Below are 8,759 nucleotides of genomic sequence, written 5' to 3'. Positions count from 1 at the left end.
GCTAATAGAAAAGAGGCTTGGTTATGAGTCAATACAATCAACAACTCTGAAATCTCAGTAGCGCATTCCACACGGTCATTTTGGGTGGTGATGGGGGCACCACGCTGTCACTGTCATCCTGGCTCTGGCACCCAGGTAGATGGGGCAGCCACTATGCACACATTGTTGGTCACAGTGGCAGAAAGAACAGAACACATGGCAAAGCTTATACTAAATCTTCTGCCTGAGGCTTTTTCTCTTGAAATAAGATAGAAACACATCTAACTTCTGTTCACATTTCTTTGGCCAAAGCAAATCACATTACCAGGACTGAATTCAGTAGGACAGAAAAATACATTTCCTCCATGTGTCCAGAGAGAGAGAAATGTTTATGAATTGCTCTATCACTAATCTTAATCGGAATATCAGAGTCTAATAAACATAGTCAAAGATTCATTTTTTTATTATTTTTGTAAGCCATATTAAAACATTGGTTTATATATTCATGCTATTGTGACAGATTTGTTGGCATGAGTTACTATACCAACATAAATTCCTAGTAGGATACTAAACAACTGATTGTGTAAAAATTAAAGGTAGCATTTTACATTTATCATTGTTAATCTCATTGTTTATTTCAACATAGTACTTATTTCCCTGTTTGGTATCCCTTCTAACTTGCCATCAGTATAACCAGCAAGTCCCTACTGTTTTCATTTAAATCAGAATAAGAATGTTAAAAAGGGTAGCTTTGATTGTGGAACCCTGTGATTGGTCACTGGTGGTGACACTCTTGGGACAGGTTGACATCAAATAATTACTCAGTACTTTCTTGGCATAATTGTTCAGCTAAATGCACTTTATTTCTTTTTTAAATTTATTTATTTTTGTTACAGATGTCCCCCCCCCCCCCCCCCATTGACACCCTCTTCCGCTAAATGCACTTTAAAGGGCCATAATCCAACCCATATTTTCTGTCTTAAAGAAAGATGGTTGGCTCGGCAGGTGTGGCTCAGTGGTTGAGTGTCAACACATGCACCAGGAGTTCGCCAGTTCGATTCCTGGTCAGGACATGTGCCCAGGTTGTGGGCCAAATCCCCAGTGAGGGGCATGCAGGAGGTGGCCAATCGATGTTCTCTCTCATTGATGTTTCTATCTCTCTCTCTCCCTTTCCCTTCCACTCTATCTAAAATCAATAAAAGGGGGGGAAAAAGCTGTTAAAAAAAAAAGAAAGATGGTTGTTTCATTTTTGATTTTGTATATAATGGCAAATAATAACACTTAATTTAGGTGATTTAATATAAAGTGGGTTTGCTGCTTTTTTTTTTATCCCTTGGAATTGTTACTGGTGTTGTTAAATGTTTCCAAAAATATATAAGAAAAGGAACTTAGATATTCAATAAAACCTATAGTTTGAATGCAGTTAGAAAGTACCTTTAATTAGGAAGCAAATTTTTCAGGGAAAATGTCTTAAAGAAGCAAAGATTCATGTGACCTTTGGACAACCTTCGTGAGAAGTATCTGATATACTCTACCTTGCAGTTTGCGTGTCAGGGAATCAGTAGCACCTTAAAAATAACTGCAACAGGATGAAGAATAGGAAGAAAAAATAAACACTGTTAACAAAATAGTTTATTAAGGAAGGAAGTAAAATGAAGCACACTGAACCAGTCATGTGCAGAATAAATATAGAAAAGCACATTTCCAGAGACACACTAGGAAAAAACCCAACCCAAATATACTGAAAGGAATCCAAGGATAGAAATAATAGCTAAGTGGGCTGAGATATTATCTATTGTTCAGAGGAAGAACCTCACATAGAAGAATAAATGTTGAAAAATAGAACTGAACACAGAGTGGGGGAAGAAACCACTTTGACCAAAATATGTATATATAGTTGTAGATCAGGTTCTTCAAATTCTAAAGTGGTATGAGGAGGCCAACTATGCTTTTTAAGGAGTGATTTGAAGAAATTTTTGGAGTGTATTACTAAAAGCATTATCAGTTTTTATTACAGTTGACATGAGCAGACAACTTCAGTGTAAGAAACAACTGTTTGAGTAAGCCCTGCTTTGCTCTTCTTTACTCTTTGAGACACATATTGGAAAAATTGTTTATGTAAAATTTCAAATAGACATAGGCAGCAACCCTTCTCTGTAAAGGACCACATAGTCAATATTTATGCTTTCTGAACTATTTGGTTTCTGTTGCAATGACTCAACACTGCCATCATAGCCCTAAAGCAGCCATAGACAATACATAAATAAATGAGTGTGGCTGGGTCCCAATAAAACTTTATTTACAGAAACAGGTGGGAGATGGATTTGGCCCATGGACTGTAATGCCCCAACCCCTGCTCTAGACCATAGTTACTTCCAGATGGTAAAAGAACTGTTCATTCAAGGTAAATAGTCCTTACTGTCAATCCTACTGACTTTATAATATTGATTAGTCCTCAATGAAACAGGTGAGCTGCGTACTTACATAGAGTTAAATACCTTTTATGAATTATGCTGGCTTTTTTCAGTGAGGGCTTCAATGTCCAAGACATGTGTTACTTATTGGAGGTTTAAAAAGTTTTAAGATGGCTTTAAAGCAATAATGCAATCAAAAGGAAAAAAAATATTTATTTTCCATGTACCTTTCAGAAACACAAGTATCTTATAAATAAAGACACATTAATATTTTAATCTTTTTTGTTTCCATACCAGACTCTCTAGTTTGGGTGCTGGTTTTGAGTGAAAGTGAAATAAAAATTATCTTACATATTAGTACTAAAGTGTAGTCTACTGATCTCAGCAACAGGAAGTGGTTGTTTTAGACTGTAACATTATCTGTAAAAGATGGAGAACAGATAAAATAAGATTTGCTATTCAAGCTGACTAGACTTTGTATCCTGTCATTTCCTTTGACCACTAGAATTCTGTAGAAAGTTTTATATTTGAAAACACTTCAAATACATTTGTTGCAAAAGATTATTTTGTTTCATTATTGTCTTTTCTACTCAAATGTCTCTTTTTAAAGAATTAGCATTAGTTTAATTGAAGGGGGGAAAAAACACCAAGTAACTAATTAATAGCAAAAGCATTATTTAATCAAGAAATATTTCATCTTTTTTATTTTACCCATATTTCATCACCGGATGCACCAATGAGTTTTGGAAGAATAAATAATTTAAACCAGGTTAAAAGGCTGTGTAACAACTAAAACACTTGAAAAAATAAAATAAAATAGAATATTCCCTAAGATAACTGCTTCCCTCTTTTCCTCTTGCTTCTGGATCACTGGGTTTCTCTGAATGCAGGGATTTGCAGTGCACCTTTGTTTTTTAGCACCTGCAACTTTGAGGTTATGTTTAGGTAACATCTTGAAGAAGGAAGAACTTGCTGCCTTTTAGAGGAGGCAAAATTGATACATTCTATAAGATCACTGTTACTTAAAAAGTGCCAGATTTACACAAGGTAGAATCTTGGATCTAGTAGCCTGCTACAAGTATGCCAGGAGAAAAGCTGGCCAACATGGGCTCTTTCTACAGGGAGGAATGTTTGGCAACTTGTAGTTGATAGGGTAAAAATTCCAAGAGAAAGAGATAGTACTAGCTACATATGCACCCCATGCCATCCCCTCCCATCTCCCCTATCTATCTTGTGTCTTCAAAGTCTTCCTCTTAATCTATAAACATATTCGGGCCTCTCTGATCTGGGAAATTACCCTCTCTTGATACTGAATTCCAACTTAAGCTACTATCTATCGTCCTGTCTTTTCTCTTTTCCTCCCAGGGACGTGTCTAAGCAGAGAAGTCTTTATTCAGTCTCTACCATCTTACCTCTCACCTCCTTGCATCTGTCTCTCATCCCCTACCCTGGGAATTTTTTCTGCACTTGTCTCTTCTGTGAACACAGAGGCATGTGCTGCCTCATTTGTCAAACGTATCCCATGGGCAGACGTGGTTAGTTAGCAGCATGTCTATCTCCTTCAGAGTGGAGAATGTATGTCCTGGTAGGGCTGAGATGGTATTTCATTTGAAACCTGAAGATGATCCCAGTGCCTGGGCCACATAGGTGCTCAAGAAATGGTTGTTAAAGAGACAGATTTTCCCTATTGGACTGCAAATAATTTTTCAGGAATGTGGGAGTAACAGGGCATTTATATAGACTTGTATTCTTATTGGTTTGTTTAAATGATGTGGCCTGTCTTTCCACATGGTTTGGGTTTGAGGGACTCATTTCCTGTTTCTTTTAAATGGTTTCTTGCTCTGAAATCATTTTGTTCTGAACCCCCCACCTCCCCACCCCCCGCAAGTTCAGTCCCCTCTCTCGGAGGAGGTCTTGAGTTTTCAGGAGAACTCCCAGTCAGGTCTGGTGATGCCCAGCACGGCATTGTTTGCTTTGCCATTGCCACCCGGGTGGTTCCCTGTTTGAAGGGAGGAAGTAGCTACAAGAAAACCCTGGGGAACCCAAATGTGGCCGCCACATCCAGGCAACTGGGTCTGGCTCAGGCACAACCGTGGCCGGGAACTTCTGCGAGAGCAGCTGTGACACAGCTTTCCCAGTGAGCATGCTCATCAGATGTGTCCTTTGCTCTACTTAAGGTTTTTTAGATTACTATAAAGCAATATAGCCATATTCTAAAATCCTGGAAGATTAAAGGAAAAATAGTCCCATTATCTCCACACACAAATACTTTTTGTATAGGCCTCAACAGGCCTTTTCCAAATCATTTTTAAAATATGGTTGCCATTATAATGCCTGCTTCTTTTCACTTACTGAACTGTAAGCACTTTTCTGTTGCTACATAGTTCTATAATCATTATTTTAAATCAGGCCACTTTTATAAGTTACACACATATATATTTTTTAATCCTCACCTGAGGACATTTTCCTATTTATCTTCAGATAGAGTGGGAGGGAGTGAGAGAGAGAGGGAGAGAGAGAAACATTGATGTGAGAAAGACACACATCGACTGGTTGCCTCCCACACAACCCCGACCAGGGCTGAGGATGAACTGCAACTGAGGTATGTGCCCTTGACTGGAATTGGACCTGAGACTCTTTGGTCTGCGGGCAGATTCTCTAACCACTGAGCCAGACCGGCCAGGGCATAAGTTATATATATATATAACTTATGGAGAAATTTTGAGGTGTATACACCATCCTGAAAAAGGTTCTTAAAGAATTTGATCCCACTGTTGCCCACGATGCCAAGGGGCCAGGGAATTCCTGTGCTGCCAGGTCATGCGGCAGCCACATGCGACAGCCACACCCTATGTTTGATGTTTCTGCAAATGGAGGTAAAGGCTACCACATGGGTCAGATTGCTTTTCTGGAGCAAAATACACATAATTTTACCTAGAGATTTCAGCATCAGGAGATTATTATGTATGCAGATGGAGATTTTATGTACCAGAATATTTAGTGTAGTGCTATTTTTTATATTTACAATATTGACAAATTAGTAATGATCCAAAATACCTAACCAGAGGGGAATGACCAGATAAAAATAGAACAATTTGAAACTGAATATAAGCAGAAGTCAGCAAGAGGAGTAGATAAGCATTTCTGCGTAGGTCAGTCAATCAGCAAGGTATGTGTCTAATTAACTCCAGATGAGGTTTGAATTGTTCGGAGAACAAAGGCAAGTTCATATGAAGTGACTTGGGGAATGTTGAGGAGAGGTTAGGAATCGTTTTCATAAGACACAGCTGAGTAAATCTGGTGCGGGAGAGAAGGAGAATGTCAGGGATGCGCCCTGTCACTGCAGCGTCTCTCCCAGCAGTCCCGGGGTGGAAACTTAGGTTTTCTTGTGATTGCATATTTTCTGTTCCCTCCCACTATGAACTCCAAGTTGAGTATGCCAAAGGGGAGCCTGCTGTTGTTTAAGTGTTTTTGTTTTCCTCTTTGGGGAAGGTGGAGTCCCTAAGAAGCAGGAAAACACCTCTGTAGGCAGGTGCAGCCAGAGGCTATTGTTGAATCTTGTCAAAACATGACTCCTGAGATTACAGCTGCATCGGCCCTGCTCTGAGGCCGTGTGCACTAGCTCTACGTTTGGAAGTCACAAAAACCGACCGGTATTTGCTATCCTGAGGAATAAGAATGGCAGTTGTTTATTGAGTGTGGTGGTAGTCGTTAGTGCTGGTCACCGTGCATTTTCAGTCCCCCAAGTTCCCCATGTGGGGTGCATGGTGGAATCGCACTTCCTGGCCTTATTATAATTGGGGTGTGAGATGGGGGGCGGGTATTAGTTCTGGCTGGTGAGTTGTAAGGAAAAGTGATGTGTGTTACTTCCAGGCTGAGCATTTCATTATCAGTATAATTAGCCTCCAAGTCTCTCTTGTCCTTTCTGCCATGACAACTGGCAAAGTTTGAGATTGCAGATACTTCACTAGTGAGAAGACATGGAACAGAACCTCCAACTAACTTGGGATGGACATAAAGAGTGAGTGAGAAATTTTTAAAAGTCATGATGTAGCCTAGTCTAAGTAAATTGATACAAATACTGTACGACAAATACTATAGTGAACATTTACATGGAAAATCATTATTTAATACTCACAACAGGCCATTGAGGCAGATAGTCTTATTTTCACCAGTTTGGCGAAGAGGAAAATGAGATTTACAGTGCTTAAATATTTCCCAAAGTCTCATATCTTGGAAATTGCAGGTCTGAACTTGAACCCAAATTTTGTTTGACACAGCAAACTGAGACACTGTTGTAGTTTACAGAGCATTGCTTAAAAGATTAAAAAAAATTTCACAAGGAAGCTCGAAAAAGGCAGTGACTATTAACTCACACTATTTTGCATTCTGAAAGGGGAGTTTCAGGGTTAAATTAGTAAGTTCTCAGAAGGGCCTTCCTTCTTTCCAGGCGGAGAGGATGAAGCAGATTCTCCCTCCTATTCAGGCCATTGCGGCCTCTTTCAGAAGCACAAAGACCTATGTCTGGCTACAGCAACCCTGGCTCCCAACTCCAGACCTCTGTGCCCAGGGGTGTGTTCCCATGTTTTGTGCATAAAGTTTCAGGAAAGCCTAGACTGAAAGACATCAGGCCTAGGCATCAGATCACCTGGCTTGGCCACTCAACATCCGTGTGATCTTGATCAACTAAAAGTTAACCTCTCAGCCTTGATTTCTTTTTCTGTAAAATGGGAGATTAATAGAAAACCTCATAAATTTGTGTGAAGATTAAATGAGGTAATGCCTGTCAAGTGCTTAGGATAGTCCTAGTACGTGGCAAGCACTCTCCTTTGTCTTGTGTATACACTGATCCACTTGTACCTTCACAAATAGCCACTGCAGAGTAACCCCGGCTCCATTTTAAGATTCTGGAGTTTTCTTCCAGCAAGAGGAAAAGTGATGAGTGACCAGTTTTTATTTTGCTGTGTTTTTTCACCACATCAAGGATGCGATACTTTACTTTGACAATCTCTTCTCAATGTAAAGTCAGCAATGTTCAAAATGCAGGAAGTAAAAGAAATAGGGGTCATTCTTGGTGAAAATACTTTAGGATTCTCTGATAATCCTCATTTCAAACCTGGGCTCTCATCTTTTGCCCAGTAGTTTAAGGGAAGGCCCTTTTTGACACGGGGTGGGGGAGGGGTGAGGAGACATAAAATAGATCTTTTTGAACAATATTTTTTCTCGGAGATTTTTTTTGGTGGGGGGGGGCGGGTTGTCAAAAGTTGTGTTTAAGTTTTGAAAGTTTGCTTGAGGACAATTGTTAGGATGCTCCAAAATGAACCAGCTTCCTTCTGAGGGTGGGCAAGTCATTTCCCTTCTGAGATCTTATCTGTTTCTTATCTGTAAAATGAATGGATTAGGGTCGATAAGTCTTCCTGTATTTGGTGGTCTTTGATTCTGCCATTCCCAGTTTAACTCGCCCCAGGAATGTGGATCTGGAGCTTGTTTCTGCTTCAGATTGTGGAGTGGGAATCAAGCCCCAGCTCCCTGCAGCTGTCTGGGAGTTGAGCACCAGAGAAGCTGCGCCCCGTTTATTTGACACGAGAGCTCTCTGTAACATTAACCTGCTGTGGGTCCCAGGTGTGCGCTAGAGGACATGTGCGTGAAGGCTGAGAACTGGGGTGGCGGACGAGTCCGTTCTCTTTCCTGCGCTTTTTTTCCCAGGAGTGAGATGGGAGAGGAAAAACAGTGGTTTTTGTTGTGAAGCCAGAGCCCCAGGCTTCAACCTAGAGGAATGTTTAAGTCCTGAAAAAAAAGTTACGGAGAAGGCTTGCAATTATGTACTTAGTCACAAGAGGGTAAGAACTTTCAAGGCACTGGGTGGAAGGGACACAAAAGTCAGGAAGTGACCCTTTCCTCGGGCTCTCAGAGGCCGAGGAGGAGAAACAAAGTCCTCTCACAACTGGGGAACTTGGGCCGTACCATCCCGCGGGGCAGGGGTGGGAGCCGGGCAGGGGGCCGTGGAAACGCACATCTTCGTTCTCCACGAGCCGTGCGTGAACTGAGGGTTGCCACGCTGAAAAGCCTCGGTGTCCGCAGGTCCCCGGCCCCGAAGCGAAGGCAGGTTCCGGGCGGTGCCCATGGTGCAGCCCGCTGGGGAGCCGCCGGCCGCCCCGGCCAGAGGCGGCCTGAGTCGGGCGCTGTGCGCGCCGGCCGGGCCGCGCGCCCGGGTCTGAGGCTGGCGTGCCGGGGCGGCCCATCTGCGGCTGCGAGCGGCCGGGAGGAAGCCGGCCCTGGGCATGAATGGCGCTTTGTTCCGCTGCCCTCGGCAGGCCCGGCCCGCACAACGGAGGCTGTATGCGAGGGGAATGGAAATGAGCCTCC

The sequence above is a fragment of the Molossus molossus genome, unplaced genomic scaffold (genome assembly GCF_014108415.1).
Source record: "Molossus molossus isolate mMolMol1 unplaced genomic scaffold, mMolMol1.p scaffold_m16_p_1, whole genome shotgun sequence".
Classification (NCBI taxonomy): Eukaryota; Metazoa; Chordata; class Mammalia; order Chiroptera; family Molossidae; genus Molossus; species Molossus molossus.
The sequence above is the reverse complement of the archived record's forward strand: the minus strand, read 5'-3'. Positions refer to the sequence as shown.